This window comes from Muscardinus avellanarius, assembly GCF_963383645.1.
Source record: "Muscardinus avellanarius genome assembly, chromosome: 9".
In the NCBI taxonomy this organism is placed as follows: domain Eukaryota; kingdom Metazoa; phylum Chordata; class Mammalia; order Rodentia; family Gliridae; genus Muscardinus; species Muscardinus avellanarius.
Genome location: NC_137795.1, coordinates 97,794,062 through 97,813,151, shown reverse-complemented (window position 1 = coordinate 97,813,151; position 19,090 = coordinate 97,794,062). Strand labels below are relative to the sequence as shown.

The following is a 19,090-nucleotide window of genomic DNA, read 5'->3' as shown; positions in this document are numbered from 1 at the left end:
AGTCTGACTAAATTGATGAGTCTCACTATTTCCTTAGGCGATCCTCAATCCAGCAATCCTCCTGTTTCAGGCTCCCAAGTACTAGGATTACAAGCGTGGGCTACCATGCCTGCCTTTGAAATTATTGGAAAACTGAAATATTAGCTGCTAACCAAATACTTGTATAAATATTTAATGATAAACATAATAATATTTAGGAAACTAAAATCAAGTATCAAATAATTACTTCATAACTAACCTTACACTGCTTGGTCTAATAGTTTTCTAGGCCTCAGGGGGAAACTTCCTCTGACCGCTGTTCTTCGGTTCCCCTAGTTGCTGAGAGTTAGGAGTCCCTCTTCACTGTGCATTCCCCCAGTTCAACAGGAACCTCCTAAGGGCGCCTGCGGCACCTCGGGGGGCTCTCCCCCAATCCACGTTCAGCCCATTTTCTCTCTTTCTGCACTTACCCTCTTTCAGTGCCCCATGGCCCTATGGATCAAAATTACATTCTTAAATAGGCATTTAAAAACTGTTCATCCTTCCAGCCGAGCCAAAGGAGAGGAGATTACAGAAGGGAAGCCCACAGCCAGGCCGAGCACAGGTCTACCGTGTATGACTGTTCTCTTTCAGTCCTGAGAGGGTTGTCCTAGCAACCAGCTTGACTAGCTTGCTCTATTTCCCCTTCCTGAAGACTTTGAAGTGAATCTCTTCTCCTTCCCAGGCTTTGAAGTTATTCTGAATAGAATTCTGAAGATTATCTATTAACTGATATGGCAGATTTCTGAACACCCCAGAAAAACCTGGGTCTCTCTGGAGTCCTTGTTCCTACCATAGATATAAGGCTTCATGGGAGTACAGCCCAACCCACTAGTGTAACTAACTAACATTTTGTGAATATCTATATTCTGGGCATTTTCTAGCATCTCTGGATATGAGAATGAAATTCAGGGCAGGGGTTGTAGCTCAGTGGTAAAGCACATGTTTAGCATAACTGAGGTCATGGCCCTTGTAGGCCCAGCACCACAGTGTATGTGCACCCCCCCCCCCCTTACACAATTTAAGCCAGGTGTGGTGATACACACACTTGGGAGGCTGAGATAGGAGGATCATAGGTTTTCGGTTAGCCTCAGCGATTTAGAGACTCTCAGAAACCTAGTGAGACCCTGTATCAAAAAAATAAAAGGAGCTGGTGATAGAGCTTGGAGATAGAATGGCTCTGGTTTCAATCCCCAATAACACACACACACACACACACACACACACACACACACACACTTCACTCTGACCAGGATAGTTGAAATCCAGTGTTAACTAATCCTTTGAACTTGAACTATTTAATACAATAGCAAAGGCTGCATTTGGCAATCCATTAGATATATGGCTGGTACAAAATAAAGTAAACCATACGTGTAAAATACTCAATTGGATTTCAGAGACTTAATTCAAAACAAAATGTTAGCCGGGCGTGATGGTGCACGTTTGTAATCCCAGCATTCAGGAGGCTGACACCAGAATGGTTCGCGGACAGCCTCACTTACTTAGTGAGGCCCTCTGTAACTTAGTGAGACCCTGTTTCAAAATAAAGAATAAAAAATAGGGCAGGGCATATAGCTCAGAGGTTGAACACCCCTGGGTTCTATCCCCAGATACGCCAAAAAAAAAAAAAAGTCAAAATATCTCAGTAAGGAAATGATAATGTCTTGAATATATTTGGTTTAATAAAAAATATTGTAGCTGTGTGTATAAGTTCAGCCTGGGCAACTTAGTGAGGATCTCAGCAAAAACAAACAAACACACAAACAACACACAAATAAATACATAAATAAATAATGCTGGGCGCGGTGGCGCACTCTTGTAATCCCAGCACTTGGGAGGCTGAGACAGGAGGATCACACAGGTTCAAAGCCAGCCTCAGCTACTTAGTGAGGCTCTCGGCAACTTAGTGAGACCCTGTTTCCAAATAAAGTATAAAATAGGTCTGGGAGTATATCCCAGAGGTAGAAGGCCCCTGGGTCACATACTCTTCACCGAAAAAAAAAAAAATAAAAGGGCTAGGGATGTCACTCAGAGACAAAATGCTCCTGGGTTCAATCTCCAGCACCACAAAAATAAATAAAGCCTTTAATAGGGATTAAGACAATGTTGGGTTAAATGGGGACAAGGAAAAACAAAGCAAGGAATAGGTTTTATTCAGAGCTAAAACCTGGAAGGAGGCAACTGACTGGTACAGCCCACGCGTGTCGGGAGCCGCTTCCTTACAGACTTGGGACCTTTTATGTGGCGTTAGGAGGTAGCAGGTGGTTAGATGTTCATCTAACTTTACTTTCACGTCTCTCATAGGTCCCTTTTTCCTAGTCCTCTCTGGCCAGACCTCACAGTGCCCACATTCCAGAAGTCTTATAATATGTATATCAGGAAATGGGCAGTGATATTCATTCATGCTACTGCATGCATGGGAGTGGGACCGAGGTAGAAGCTGTGTTGCAAGCATTGTGAGGGTCTTTAGATGCTCTGTGCATTTGGGAGGAGGATGTATTGGCCTTTGGTCTACAAAAGAAGAAGCTCATTGGCAGAGAATGGTTAGTAATTTTTTGAATCTGGGACAAATCAGGTTTACCAGACAGAAGATGTCTGCCAAGATTTTAATAAAAGAAATCTGGCTAGTGGGGCCACCATGGGAGCCTGTTGAGGGAGCCCCAGAAGGTAGCCAACTCTTTTCTCCATTTTGCTATTTTTTCTTTTAGTTTTTGGGCCACATCACAGACAATGCCAGATTGATTTGCAAAGAAACAGACACAGATCACCTTTTACTGCACTCTGGAGATCTAACCCTCATGGATTTTGCAGTACTACCTTTCCTAGGGAGTCAATCTAATTCTGTAGCTTAAAAGTAGATCAGGTGGCTTGTTCTAAATCATCTGTCCATTGTTCTTGGAGTTGTTTGTAAGTAGTTGTGGCAGTGGCTAGGGCCCCAACACTGGTGGCCACTGAGTGAGTTATTCCTAGGAATATAAGGAGAAAAATAAGTTGTATGTATAGGAAGTGTGTACTTTCAGGGCAATAGGAAAGGACTGATTAGTAGGTGCAACATCAGTTGCAGGAGTTACTTACACTGCAGTGCAAAACCCCATCCAGTTGGATGGTAAACAAAAATAGGACAATCCTCTACAGAGAAATATATCTCCTGGTTCACTGAGACACAAATGCTGTGCACCCAGACCGTTGATTGGCAGGTGTGGGTACTCATAAATTTTCAGTCTTTTTCATGTCAATTTGGGAGATGCATGATAGAGGTTGGTCTGTTAGTAAATGGATGACGGAAGTGACAGGGTGGATGCATTGGGAGTTTGCAGACATGGTTAAATTGAGGATGGAGATATTGAGAAGAACAGGTGTAGTGAGGGAGGAGGTAGATAACAGAGCCAGCAGTCTTTTGCTAAAGTTGGGTTAGAACTATTAAGGAAATGATGAGTGACATTAAGAAAGTGTACTGTTGAAATGGAGTTGGAGGGTGCAAAGGAGGCAAACAGTAGCCAAGTTATTGTGTGAGACCAGGTGTCTTTAATCAAACTGGCACCTTCGGGCGAGGTCTGACAACTGTGGGGGAAGGGATCGATGACTGAGCACCAGAGCCACGCAGTCAGCAGAGTCAGCCAGCACTCATGTTTTGTTGGCAGAGTCACATGGTCAGAGAGGAACTGATGGTATTTATGTAGCTGGATCCTAGCCGGTCCTCTTGTGACATCTGTAGTCTTGCAAAGTCTGGAGTTTCGCAATGTCTGGAGTTTCATGTGACACCTGGAATCTCACAACACCTGGAGTCTCGTGACATCTCCGCTCTGGCTTCTGGGGTTCTGCCTCCTGTCCCCACTGCAGGGTCCCATGGGGGAAGGGAGGGACCTGACTTATCATCCTGGCCTTTTGATGATATTGGGAGATGACCAAGTCCATAACTACTTCCTGCTGTCAGGGGACATTGTAGGGGACCCCTTGGCCAGGAGAGGTCAGGTCTTTCGGAAGTGGGCAGGTGAGAATACGGCCACAGCAGGACTGGAGGTTACCCTGGAGGTTACCCTGGACAGCTAGGTAATGTGCATTCAAATAAACTTTAACAGATGAGAAGCTATTAAAAGAAAAGGAAAATTGTGAGAACAGGTCCCGGGAAAGGAAGGAGCCCATCAGCTACTGGCCCTTGCCAGTAGGGGAAGGAGCTCAGCAGCTGCTGGACTTTTAAACCCTTTCATATATGAGGTAGACTGTCAATATTGTGTTTTTAGATTCTCACTTTACCTGGATAGAGTTTACATGCAAGAGCCACTTGAAGAGACAATATGGGTTAGTCGGTTAAATGGAAAACATGCTATTGGGAATATTGGTAATAGATTCCCAATATTCTATTGGGAATATTGGTAATAGATTTTATTACCAATAATAAATCTATTACTTGATTGGGAGCATTGGTAATAGATTTTAGAGAGTTTAATACGTAATGGCTGTCTGGCATCCAGAGAGGGAGAGCACCGTACTATGTAAACAAGTGGACCTGCTGAAATAAAAGCATTAAAGAGAATCATGCTGAAAAAAATGGAGTTTAGTGAGCCCCAACACAGTACAGGAGAATTTGTCATGAGGTTGCTGTAATGGAGCCCGTTTTAACTGAGTAAACATTTGGGGTCCCCCAGAAGTTTGACTGCAGTAGGTGTGGTGAGGATCAATGTAAAAGGCCCAGTCCACCGTGGTTGGAGATGTTTTGGTTGAAGTGACCTGAGGAGGATTTGGTCTCCTGGCATAAGGGACTTGGCTGCCGGGTGTGGAGCTCCTTCTTCAGTCCCAGGTTGGGGAAGATATCGGTCAGTATGTTCCCTAAGGAGGTGCCTTTTCTGATGACTGTGATCTGTATGGGATGTGGAGCTTCCAAGAAATGCCAAGGGCTTGTGCCACCTGTTGAGTAATCTTAGAGATAAAAGCTGGCCCATTATCAGACTGTAAGGAATTAGGGAGTCCACACTGAGGGATGATGTCCAAGAATAGAGCATTGGCCACTGTGCTGGCTGTCTTGCCCTTTGAGGGGGAATCCTCTACCCAACCTGTTAGGGTGTCTACCATGGTAAGAAGATATTTTAGTTTTTTGTGACAAGGCATATGGGTGAAGTCAAATTTCCAATCCTGTCCTGGCAAGTATCCTCTCATTTGGTGGGTAAGAAAAGAGGGGTGAAGGCCTCCTTGGGGAAAAACAGCAGTACAAGTAGAACAGAAGGCACCGACTTTACCAATTTGCAGGAGGGGAGAATAAAACAAGGGGTTTAGGAAATGTTTAAGCACCGTAGGTCTCACGTGTAGGGAATTATGTATAAGGCTAATGATTGCTTCAGCCTGAGCCTCAGGCAGGGCAGTTTTGTCCTGTAAAAGAGAGCCTGTAGTGCATGGGCGGTTGGCTTACCTGCTACCTTGAGAATCATCCTGGCCTGGCAAGGATGATCGAGGTTGAGGAGTATGGGAGCAATCAGTCTTCAGCCAGGCCAATTGGGCTAATGGCGGGACCTGGTCTGGAAGGGTGGTCCTCCTGTGTTGATATACCTGGGGCTCACTGCTTTTCCAAGGGCACTGTTCCAGTGGCCCTCCTGGCTGAATGCCAGGCATCGTCTGATTGGTGGGCGTGACCCTGATGCACTTGAGGCAGGCTCCTGGAGGTGGTGGTTGTTGCTGTCCTCCACCCCTAGGTGGCACTCCAGAGGGCTGAGCCTCTACTGCTGGCTACAGGGCAGCTACCAGGGCTCAAGCTTGCAAATCTGCCTTTTGGTGAATTCAGAGTGTACACTTCATCTCCGCCTGTTCCTCTCTGGAATTAAAGACTATAAATGCCATGTTCACCTAATCTTGGATAGGGGTTTGAGGACTGTCCTCAGCCTTTTTAAATTTTTTTCTTGAATATCAGGGGCTGATTGCCCAATGAAATGGGTTGCCAATGCCACAGATCCTGCCTCAATGGACAGATCTAAGAGGAGGGTATAGAGGGTAAAAGCCTCCTGCAGCTGATTAAGAAAAACAGCCCGGTTTTCATCTGGACCTTGGGTGATTTCCTAAAATTTATTATTATTAACCACTTTATGGGAAGCGGCCCGCATGCCACCAAGAAGGCATAGTATCATATGGTCTCTCATTTTTATCCACTCACCTCTACCATTACAGTTGGCTGAAAATCCTAGTAGGGAGCGCTGGGTTGGTTAGATGAGCCTGGTCGGCCCGTTCCCAGGCAGCCTTTACAATATGATCACATTCATCTGGAGTTAAGGCAGAGGTTAAAATAAAATGAAGATCATATGCTTGTACAATGTATTAGATTCTTTAAATAAACCAGATAGATTGGTGGAAAAAGAACCCAGGTTTTTTTTTTTTTTTTTTCAATTTGAGCAAGGTCAGGGAGGGAGAAAGGAACACGGACATGGACTATGCCATCTGCACCAGCCACCTTGTGGATCGGGGCCAAGAGAGAAGGGGAGTCCCTGGAGTGGGTACGGTAACATACGAGGGAAGGTGAGGGGGAGGTTAGGTTTGGTCCCTTATGGCGGGGTGGTGGTGCGGGGGAGCGGGTTGGAGTTGGAGGCTGTTCTAGGATAGGATGGTGGTCAGGGCAGCGAGGAGAGAGCCAGTGGATCAGGGTCCTCAGAAAGTGGCGCCTGCAACCCAGCAGGGTCAGATGCTGGCAACTGCAAAATTTTGCCTGTGACTCAGCAAAATCACTGGCTGGCGACCATGCCTGTAACTCGGCAAGACCACCAGATGGTGCCTGCATGCCTCCACGAGGCGACCAAGATGGCGACTACGTAATGTTGCAAGATTGTGACTGTGTAATGTCACAAGATGGTGGCCAAGATGGTGACTGTGATGTCACAAGGTAGCGACTACCTACCATCGCAAAATGGCGGCCAACGGGAAAATGGTGGCTGACGAAGGAGTGCAGTCGGAGGGGCAGGAGTGCAGGGAAAAGAGAGCCTGGACATAAAGGACTTCCGACCATGCACCAGACTGCTTATAGAAGTTGCTGATCCGGGTGAGGATATTAGAATAAAGAGTTCCATTTTTTGGGCCGCAGTGACCCATTATTTTGGAATTCTGGCTTCCCATGTCTGGTCAGCGGGTGAGAACAAAGAACAAAAAACAGGCATACCATTTCCTGATCAATCATTCGGGAATGGGGATTAAGAGATTTGGAAAGACATCTCAATCCCTTCTCTAAACCATAGGACTACCTGGTCATCTAGCAGGAGGTCCCAGTGGATTAGAGGACATGGGTTACCAAGTGCTTGGATTTTAGGTCCTAGTGAACTGGCATAAAGGGAGGACCCAAGTTTGGAGAGGAGGCAAGAAGCTGGAACCCGCTGACCAGAGTAAGGGGAGGGAGCTTACCCAGTGTAAAAGACCTCTGTGGGACGCAGGAGTGCGGAGCCGGATCAGTGGTGTTGGGCCAAGCAGCCATGGGCCTGTGCACTACCCTGTGAGCAGTGTCTGTGGGGGCCCAAGTGGCTGGTGGCTGCACGCTGCCCAGCGAGTGGTGCCAGTGGGGTCTGAGCGGCTGCTGGGTGCTCGGGAGCAGCTGGTAGGTGCACTCCACACAGTGAGTCCAGTGTGGGACCTCGGAGGTGCACCCGGTCTAAAAACATGGTCAGTCCAATTGAGGGCCAGGTCAAAGAGGAAAGGTACAGGACCCCACCCCCCCAAAAAAAAAGAATAAAAAATACAAAAATCCTCCCAAATTTCATGTACCAAATGTAACGTTGAAATGAAGTTGAAGGGCAAGAAGGAGGCAAATTCCAGCCAAGTTATTGTGTCAGACCGGGCATCTTTAAGGAAACTGGCACCTGTGGGAAAGGTCTGCCAACCATGGAGGAAGGGACTGATGACCGAGCAGCAGAGCCACGTGGTCAGCAGAGTTGGCCAGCAGTAGTCACGGTCGGTTGGCAGAGTCACGTGTTCAGAGGTAGAATACCTCTGGGTTCAGTCCCAGCACCACACACACATACACACACACACACACACACACACACACACACACACACACACTGTTTCATGCAGCTTTTTTTGTGTGTGTGGTACTAGGGGTGGAACCCAGGGGCTTTTCTACCTCCGGGCTATACTCCCAGACCTATTTTATACTTTATTTGGAAACAGGGTCTCACTAAGTTGCTGGGAGCCTCACTTGGTAGCTGAGGCTGGCTTCGAACCCGTGCGATCCTCCTGTCTCAGCCTCCCAAGCGCGGGGATTACAAGCGTGCGCCACCATGCCTGGCTTTCATGCAGCTTTGGTCTGTCTCTTGTCCCTTTTTCTTCTGCCATGTGAGGACACAGCATTTTTTCTCCATAGAGGATGCAGAAATAAAGTGCTACCCCAGAAAAAGACAGAAGCCCTCACCAGACAAGATCACAGTTAGTTCCTTGATCTTGGACTTCCCAGTCTCTAGAACTGTGAAAATTATATTTTTATTAATTACCCAGTCTCATGTACTTTGTCACAGCAGCAAAAAACAGATTTAGCACACAGAGCAAGATTAGGTTACCCAGAGCATTTTTTCTATAGGCTTGCTTTGCAGGTGAACCTGCCTGAAAAGGTCACTGTCAAAAAATGGGAAGGTGACCTGAACAGAGAGTGTCCTCATCTATTCCTTGAGCTCACTGGTGGTTAGATACCATAAACCTCTGGAAAGTGGGCACTCAGCAGTTCTGGTCCTGAGGAGGTAGCTTGTAGGACGGATTCAAGGGTAGGAGTTTTGCCAGATGCGTGTAGGGATGAGCACTGTTGCAAAAAAATTGCTGATATGGTGCATGAGTAGTTGATAGACTGTAAATATCTGATGGAGAGCAATGTGAAAATGTCTGGAACCAATTCATAAAACAGTAAGCATTCAAAGACACTTTAAAAAAATTTATTTATTTATTTATTTATTTATTTATTTATTTATTTTTTGCGGGTCTGGGGATAGAACCCAGGGGCATTCGACCTCTGAGCTACACCCCCTGTCCTATTTTTTATTCTTTATTCTCACTAAGTTGCAGAGGGCCTCACTAAGTAGCTGAGGCTGGCCATGAACCACGATGCTCTGGTCTCAGCCGCCCGAGTCCTGGGATTACAAGCATGCACCACTAATGCCCAGATAAAGACAGAGTTTTCTGAGGTAAAAGTATTGATAAGGTAGGAGTTGGGGATGGAATGTAAGATGAAAGTGGAATGGTAAGACATTTCACCAGGAAGAGATTTTAATCATTCAACTTCACTTTTTTTCCTACAGATATTTTTATTGGAGAACTATTTGGCCACACAGCCAAGTAAAAATTAAACAGATAATTTTCATTCTCACAACATAGATATTTATTATAAATATGCTGGTAAATTTTCCCAGTTATTTATGTCTTTGTATGTATATGGTATTTGGGATTGAACCCAGGGGAATTCTGCCTCCAAGCGATTGAACCCAAGGGCATTCTATCTCCAAGATACACCCCCGGACCTATTTTATTTTTAATTTGCAATGGGGTTTCTGTAGGTTCACGAGACTCTTACTACTTGCTGAGGCTATCTTCAAACCGGCAATCCTACTGTCTCAGCCTCCCAAGTACTGGGGTTACAGGTATGCTCCACCATGCTCGGCTTTATCTATGTCTTCAACAACATTTTAAAAAAAATTATGGAACTTTCAAATATACTAGAAAGGTGAATGAAGTAATATAGCATAAAGTCATGCTTCTATCATCTATCTTTAGAAAGTGATCAATATTAAAATTAGGACAGACAATCCCCTCTTGTTTTAGCTGGGCATGGTGGTACATGCCTGTAATCCCAGTACTTGGCAGACAGACACAGAAGGATTGCAGATTCCAGGCCAACATGAGCAATTTATCAAGACTCTTAGCAATTTAGCAAGATCTTATTTCAAAATAAACTATAATAATAATAATAATAATAATAATAATAATAATAATAGCATAGTTTGGAGGTAGAATGCCCCTGGATTCAATCCCTAATACAAAAACCAAACAACCAACCTAATAAACAACCCCCCCAATATTTTATATATATCCCCTACTTTTGTTTTTGCTGTTCCTTTATAGTATATTGTAGCATTTTATTCATAAGTACTTCTGTATATATACTGAAGGGATCTCTACATATATGTACATACACATGTACACATGATATCATCAACCTGTCCAAAAATAAATGTAAATTTCTTAACATCCTCTAATATCTAGCCTGTTCCAGTGTTTGAATAATTTCCAAACTATAATCACTTCCAAAATATAGTCCATACATTATATCTGTTTGATTTATCTCTTAAATATCTTTTAATCTAGCTGGATGTGGTGGTGCATGCTTGTAATCCCAGTACTTGGGAGACTGAGACAGGAGGATTATGCTGGTTCAAAGCCAGCCTCATCTACTTAGTGAGGCTCTCAGCAACCTAGTGAGACCCTGTTTCCAAATAAAATATAAAATAGGTCTAGGAGTGGAGCCTGGAGGTAGAAAGCCCCTGGGTTCTATCCCCAGTACCACACACACACAAAATATACCTTTTGATCCAAAACAATTTGTTCACCTCTCTTATAATTCCACTTAATTGTTGGATTTTCTAAACTGTAGATTTTTTTTTTAACAGTATATTGCTTTATTTTGGGGTTGGAGGGAATCCCAAGTTGAAGGAAAATCAATTAAAGGGCTACAAATGCAGAAACAATTATTAAAATAGTTGCCGGGTGTGGTGGCGCACGCTTGTAATCCCCGTGCTTGGGAGGCAGAGACAGGAGGATCATGCAGGTTCAAAGCCAGCTGTGCTGGCTTAAGAGACCCTGTTTCCAAATAAAAAATATGAAAAATAGGTCTGGGAGTGTAGCCCGGAGGTAGAAGGGCTTCCAGGAACCCTAGTGCCACACACACAAAAAATAGTTAATACACAAAGTGAGTAATTAGAATCATTTTATTGATAGGACTCGACTCTTAAAAGAAAAGCTTTAATTGCTGTTGCAAAAAAAAATCATGTGAAGTAGAAATGGTTTCAATAACACTAGTAAAAAATATGTTCTAGAAAGTAGAGGTAACTGGATATAAAATTCTGGCAGCAATTTAATAGAATAATCCCAGATGTTTAGACGGAGGCCAACACCTAAGGACAAGAGCCTTGTCTGTGGGGGATTTTAGATGATACCCGCAGAAATAATACCCTATTCACAAACCAAATTGAATTGTTTTCACAAGTATTGTAACATTTCATAGAGTAAAACGGTTTTTTTTTTCATATATGCACCTCAATTTCACAGCAGGAGTGGCATAGAATACCCAAACAAAGAAGAGAGCATTCACGTAAGATATCTAACTCCTTGATATAATAATGCATGCACTTCAAAATGATCATACTATCATTATATCTAGGGCTTTTTTCATCTACAAGGTGGTAGTCATGGAAAGCACGGCTCCCATTAGCGACATCTAGAAAGCAGCCACCACTGTCTCTTTGTGTTCTTTTTTTTTTTTGCGTTTTTCCTTCTTTTTTCATTTTCTTTTTTCTTTTTTCTTTTTGATACCAAGGATTGAACCCAGGGGCATTCTACTTCTGAGCTACACCCCAGCCCTATTTTTTATTATTTATTTTGAAACAGGGTCTCACTGAGTTGCAGGTGACCTCACTAAGTAGCTGAGGCTGTCTTTCTTTCTTTTCTTTTTTTTTTTTTTTGGTGGTACTGGGGTTCCTGGAAGCCCTTCTACCTCTGGGCTACACTCCCAGACCTACTTTTACATTTTTATATGGAAACAGGGTCTCCTAAGCCAGCGCGCGCGGCTGGCTTCGAACCTGCGCGATCCGCCTGTCTCTGCCTCCCAAGCGCGAGGATTACAAGCGTGCGCCACCACGCCCGGCTGCTGATGCTGTCTTTGAACCACGATCCTCCCGTTTCAGCCTCCCAAATGCTGGGATTACAAGCGTGCACCACCAAACCCGGCTCTTCTTCATTTTCTTAATCAACTCTGCGTTGTTAGTGCTGCCTAGCAAAACTGGTAAAAACAAAGTTGTAACAATCAAGACTTTTTTTTGTGTGTGTTTGCTACTGGCGATTGAACCTCCAGAGGCAGTCTACCTCCGTGTTACACCCCCAGCCTGATTTGATTTCTTATTTGGAAACAGGGTCTCACTAGGTTGATGAGAGTCTCCCTATTTGCTGAGGCTGTCTTTCAACCCCTGTGATCCTCCTGTCTCAGCCTCCTATTATTGGGATTATAGGTGTGCATCACCATGCCTGGCTCCAATCAAGATGTTTAAAACTTTCAGTCTCTTGGGGTGAAGAGAGCACTGTGTGACATTTGGAATTCTGATTAACAAGCAAGGTGGTCACACATTTTCCTGGCTTGAAGGTCATCATAGAAAGTCCAACTTAAGTTTGTTTCAAAGCTCATGTGAGCAAATTCAGGTTCTGGAGTGATGTTAAATAGTCCAATAAATCCCATCTGATTTCATTCCATTCATCAAATACCCACCAGGATTGAAGAGCGTGGCATTACTGACAGAAGAACCTGGTGTCAGGTCACAAATTCCACTCTCACAAGTGACAGTCTTTGCAGCAACACCATCTTTCACGTAGAACTGGCCCACAACTGCCGAGTCAAGCTAACTCACCAAAATTTCTAGGGTTTGATCTGGCTGACTGATTTCCCGACTCTCTGGGAAATACAGCGTATCCATGTACCAGCAGTCAGGATTCACACTTCCCATACAACACATGGCTCCATTTGGGAAAATTGCATTAGGAAACTCTGTCTCTTTCTGGAAATTATGGTGTGGCTATGCTTGGTGAGAAGGCTTCAAGAAGTTCTTAAAAGAATAAAAGGAGCTTAGAATTGAGCCAAACCCACTGTCATCCCTAGCAAGCTTCAAGCTAGGAACCAGTGCTGTTAGCAAGAGGGTGATACCTCATGTTTTCAAAAGTCTGGACATCTCCAAGACTTTCACTGAGTGCATAAGCTTCTTGTTTGTCAGTTTTGGTAATATTTATTTATTTACATCACTGGGGATTGAACCCAGGGGTGTTCTACCTCTGAGCTACGTCTCCAGCCTGATTTTATTTCTTATTTGAAACAAGGTCTTACTAAGTTGTGAAGAACTCGCTAAATTGCCGAAGCTGGTTTCCAACCTGTAGTCTTCCTATCTCTGCCTCTCAAGCACTGGGATTACAAGCCTGTGCCACCACGCCTGGCTTTGTCATACGTGTGATTGAACATCACACATCCTTCAAAAGTACATTCCACTGGGACCTAGGGGTAGTGTGAAGGTCCCCAGATCCTTGGTTTGCGTCAAGTTATTGCCAGGAGAACCAAACCCCCAGCACCTTCTCAGTCCCTTCAAAAAAATGTGTAGCTTCTATCACCCTGAGACTAGCAAACAACCAACAATCACAGAAAGTCAGCTAAATTAAATCTCTTCTCTCATTGCTGCTGCTGTGGATTGTTCCAGCTGTGTGACTGAAGTTCAGGTTACTTTTTTTTTAATTTAATACTAACTTTTTTTGTGTGTGTGGTATTGGAGGTTGAACCCAGGGGCTTTTCAACCACTGGGCTATACTCCCAGACCTATTTTATGCTTTATTTGGAAACAGGGTCTCACTAAGTTGCTGAGAGCCTCACTAAATAGCTGAGGCTGGCTTCAAACCTGTGGGATCCTCCCAAGCCTCCCAAGCGCTGGGATTGCAAGCGTGCGCCACCATGCCCGGCACCTAACTTTTTTTTTTTTTTAAAGATTAATAAAGATTTCCTTTTTTTCTTTTTAATTTGTGAGCAAAGGTTGAATGTGAGTCTGTTGGAAATAGTCATATACAGATTAGCCTTTTGTAGTCCTAGCTTTCTGGTTAGAGTAGAGCAAGTGCTAGCTGGTGTCACCAGCTATACTGTGTAAGGCTTTAATATAGATTCTAATGATATTGTTTATTATGCTTCTTGTGATTTTTTAAAAATTTATTTTTATTGGTGCATTGTAATCATACATCACATTGGAATATAAGACTTGAGAGGATATACAAGCACACATCATCCAATTAGCCCTCATCCAGTCCCCATCCCATTCCCTCCCCCTCCCTCGATCCCATGCTTGTTTGGTGATTAACTTTGATACATATGTTTATGTACCTCCTGCTTTTTAAAGAGGCTCCATCCTCCCCTATTCCATACCCTCTGATTGGTCACCTTAATTGTTGCACTATAGGCCCCTTTCTATAGTTCGACCACTTCCTGTTGCCCCTTTCCTCCTAGTTATTGCTGATTAGGGGAAGCATCTGGTTTTAATTTTCTGCGATATTTCTCTGTGCATGCCGCATTGCAAATACCAATCCCACTCTTGACGGCCCCAGTTGTGGCCTGGCTTCCTGGTGGACTGATCCAGACCTCACTGGCTCAAGCAGTGGCCTTGCCTAATGGGAGCCCCAGTTCTGTCCTTGCTGGCCCGACACTGGCCTAACCACTCAACTGGCTCCGATCCTGGCCTCGGAGGTCCCAGCACCGGCCTTCCTCACGGCAGGCTCTGATGTTAGCCGATGGCCCCAGCATTGGTCTAACCCCTTGGCAGGCTCCGATCCAGGCCTCAGAGGCCTCAGTAATGGCCTTGCTTCATGGAAGGCTCTGATGCCGGCCGCTGGCCCCATTTATTTGGAAACAGGGTCTCCTAAGCCAGCGTGTGCGGCTGGCTTCAAACTTGCGCGATCCTCCTGTTTTTGCCTCCCAAGTGCAGGGATTACAAGTGTGTGCCACCACGCCCAGCTTGTGCCCTATTTTTTATTCTTGACTTTGAAACAGGGTCTCACTAAGTTGCAGAGGGCCTCACTAGGTAGCTGAAGCTATCCACGAACTACAATCCCAATACTTGAGAGGCTGAGACAGGAGGATCACAGGTTTGTGGCCAGCACCAGCTATTTAGTGAAACCCTCTGCAATTTAGTGAGACTCTGTTTCAAAATATAGAATAAAAAATAGAGCTGGGGGTGTAGCTCAGAGTAATGCCTCTTGGTTCTATCACCAGTACTGCAAAAAATATGCATATTAACTTTTTTGATAGACATTTTGGCACATTGTTTCATTCCTAAAAATATACTTATTTGAAATCTCAGCAGTGTGTCTTTGCATGTCTGTTTTCCACAGCCTAATCAAATATGTGTAAGCCAAGCGTGGTGGTGAACACTTGTAATCCCAGTACTTGGGAGGCTGAGACAGGAGAATTCAAGTTTATGGCCAGCCTCAGCCACTTAGGGAGGCCCTCCACAACTTGGTGAGATCCTGTTTCAAGAATAAATAATAAAAAATTGGGCAGGTGGTATAGCTTGGAGGTAGAGCATTTTACCTCCAGGGTTCAATTCTCAGGAACACACACACACAAATTGTCAATGTAGCTGGGCATAGTGGTACACACGTGTAATCCCAGCATTTGGGAAGCCGAGATGGGAGGATTGCTATTTGCAGACAGCCTCAGCTACTTAGTGAGGGCCTTTGCAAGTCAGTGAGATCCTGTTTCAAAAGAAAGAATAAAAAATAGGGCTGGGGCTATAACTTGGAGGTTGAATATCCCTGGGTTCCATCCCTAGTATCAAAAAATAAATGTAATATTGAAATTGAGCGGGGGTTGCAAAGGAGGTACTCACCAGCCCAGTTATCAAAGCTGCTTTAATCAACGGGCACCTTTGGGTGGGTCTGCCAACCATTGGGGAAGGGACCAATGAGCCATGCGGTTAGCAGAGTCACATGGTGGAGCAGAAGTGCCCCAATATTTAAAGCAGGGGTTTGGGGATGGGGATAGCAGTGTGGGAATGCCAATTCTTTCATGACATCTGGAGTCTTGTGATGCCTGGAGTCTGTCTTGCGATGTTTGGAGTCTTGTGACACCTGGAGTCTCACAATGTCTTCACTTCTGGCTTCCAGGGCACCACCTCCTGTCCCTGCTGTGGGGTCCCGTGGGGGAAGGGAGGGACTCGACCTACCATCCTGGCCTTTTGGTGATATTGTGCATCGACTGAACCTATAATGACCTCCTGCTGACAGGAGGCATCATGGGGGCCCCTTGGTTGGGCGAGGTCAAGTCCTTCGGAAGTGGGCAGGTGGGAGTATGGCTGCAGTGGGAGTTAATTGGAGGTTACACTGGACAGTTCAGTAATGCATGTTCGAATAAACTTTAACAGGCAAGATGCTATTAAAAGAAAAGGCAAATCATGAGAATGGGTCCCAGGAAAGGAAGGAGCTCACTAGCTACTGACCCTTGCCTGGAAGGGAAGGAGCCCAGCAGCTAGTGGTCCTTGGAACACTTCCAGATATGAGGTAGATTGTCACTATTGTGTTTTTAGATTTTCACTTAACCTGGTCAAAGTTTACATGTAAGAGCCACTTGAAGAGGCAATATGGGTCATTCTGGTTAAATGGAAAATATGCTATTGGGTAAGGAGCATTAGTAATGGATTTTAGAGAGTTTAATATTTATGGCTGTCTGGCATCCAGAGGGGGAGAGCATTGTACTATGTAAACAAGTGGACCTGCTGAAATACAAGCATTAAAGATAATTATGCTGAGAAAAACTGAGCTTAGTAAGCCCCAACACTGTACAAGAGAATTTTAATGAGGTTGCTGTAACAGAGCCCTTTTTAGCTGATTAAGGTACTGCCAGGTGGGGTCCCCCAGCAGTCTGGCTGCAGTAGGTGTGGTGAGGATCACTGTAAAAGGCCCAGTCCACTGTGATTAAAGATGTTTTGGTTGAAGTGACTTGAGGAAGACTTGATGCCCTGGTTTAAGGGCCTTGACTACTGGTTATGGAGCTCCTTCTTCAGTCCCAGGTTGGGGAAGATATTGGTCAGCATGTTCCCTAAGGAGGTGCCTTTTCTGATGATTGTGGTCGATATGGCATGTGGAGCTTTCAAAAAATGCCAAGGGCTTGTGCCACCTGTTGAGTAAGTTTCCCAGTGCACCTCCTGGCCACATGCTGGGGACAGTCTTGTTGTTAGATGTGGCTGAGGGAAGTTCTTGGCCCAGTGACCTTGGTGCCCACGTTTAAAACAGGCTCCCTGAGGTAGTTGTCATTGCTGTCCTCCACCCCTAGGTGGCGCTCGTCGTCCCAAGGGCTGAACCTCCACCTCCAGCCGCAAGGCAGCTACCACGGCTTGAGTTTGCAAATCTGCCTTTTGGCGAAGTCGGAGTGTACACTCCATCTCCGCCTCTTCCTTTATGGAATTAAAGACTTTAGATGCCATGTTCACCAAATCTTGGATAGGGGTTTGAGGACTGTCTTCAGCCTTTAAAAATTTTTTTTCCAAATATCAGGGGCTGATTGCCCAATGAAATGGGCTGCCAACCACATATCCTGCCTCAGTAGACAGATCTAAGAGGTTATAGAGGGTAAAAGCCTCCTGCAGCCGGTTAAGAAAAACAGCTGGGTTTTCATCTGAACTTGGGTGATTTCCTTAAGTTTATCATAATTAACCACTTTAAGGGAAGCAGCCCACATGGCACCAAGAAGGCATTGTATCATATGGTCTCTCATTATTATTATTTTTTTGGTGGTACCAAGGTTCCTGGAAGCCCTTCTACCTCCAGGCTACACTCCCAGTCCTATTTTATATCTTTTATTTGGAAACAGGGTCTCTTAAGCCAGCACGACTGACTTTGACCCTGTGCAATCCTCCTGTCTCCACCTCCCAAGCATGGGGATTACAAGCGTGCTCCACCACGCCTGGTGGGTCTCTCATTTTTATTTCCTCACCCCTACCATTCGGGACTGGTCGATAATCCCAGTGAAAATCCTCAGAAGGAACCACAGCTGCTCCTGTAGGGAGCACTGGGTTGTTTAAATGAGCCTGGTCAGCCCACTCCCGGGCAGCGTTTACAATACATTCACTTTCATCCGGAGTTAAGGCAAAGGTTAAAATAACATAAAGATCCCACTATGTTAGATCATATGCTTGCACAATGTATTGGAATACTTTAATAAAACTAGATGGATTGGTAGAAAAGGAACCCAGTATTTTTTTTTGCTTTGAGCAAGGTCAGGGAGGGAGAAAGGTACATGGACACAGACTACACCTTCTGCACTAGCCACCTCGTGGAGCAGGGCCAAGATACCCTGGAGCCGGTATGGTAGTAACATACGGGGGAAGGTGAATGGGAGGTGAGGGTTGGTCCCTTAATTGTGAATGGCGTGGGGCAAAGGAGCGGGTTAGAGTGGGAGGCTGTCCTAGGATAGGATGGTGGTTGGGGAGGTAAGGAACTATTCTGTGGATCAGGTTTCTCAGAAAGCAGCGCCTGCAACCCATCAGGGTCAGAGGCTGGCAATCGCGTGTCACCACCAAATGGCGACTTTGTCTGTGACTCAGCAAAATTACTGGCTGGCGACTGTGCCTGTAACTCAGCAAGACCACCAGATGGTGCTTGTATCCTGCCACGAGATAGAGATAACCGCATAATGTGACAAAGTCGCAACTGTGTAATGTCACAAGATGGTGACCACGATGGTGACCGTGTTGTTACAAAGTAGCAACTACATGCCATCACAAAATGGTGGATGACAGCCAGGCGTGGTGGCGCACGCTTGTAAGCCCAGCATTCGGGAGGCTAAGACGGGAGGATCACGGTTCGCAGACAGCCTCAGCTACTTAGTGAGGCCCTTCGCAACTCAGTGAGACCCTGTTTCAAAATAAAGAATAAAAAATTGGGCGGGGCTCATAGCTTGGAGGTCAAATGCCTCTGGGTTCCATCCCCAGACCCGCCAAAAAAAAAAAAAAATGGTGGCTGATGGGAAAATGGCGGCTGATGGGAGAGAATGGTCAGAGGGGCGGGGGGTGCAGGAAAAAGAAAGCCTGGACATAAAGCATAAAGGATTTCTTCTTTCTTTCTTTCTTTCTTTCTTTCTTTCTTTCTTTCTTTCTTTCTTTCTTTCTTTCTTTCTTTCTTCGGGTTTGGGGATGGAACCCAGGGGCTACACCCCCGGCCCTATTTTTTATTCTTTATTTTGAAACAGGGTCTCTCTCAGTAAGTTGCAGAGGGCCTCACTAGCTGAGGCTGTCCATGAACCACGATCCTCCAGTCTCAGCCTCCTGAATCCTGGGATTAC

The 19,090-nt window shown here is 45.1% G+C and overlaps 1 pseudogene across 1 annotated transcript; it reads right to left on the bottom strand.

Moving 5' to 3' along the window:
* Window positions 1-12,252: 12,252 nt before the first annotated feature.
* LOC308266850 (S-adenosylmethionine decarboxylase proenzyme-like) lies at window positions 12,253-16,006 on the bottom strand (annotated as a pseudogene). The gene is made up of 3 exons: window positions 15,978-16,006; window positions 13,244-13,393; window positions 12,253-13,026 (listed from the first exon to the last, which is right to left on the bottom strand). The product of its transcript is annotated as an S-adenosylmethionine decarboxylase proenzyme-like (transcript).
* Window positions 16,007-19,090: the final 3,084 nt, after the last annotated feature.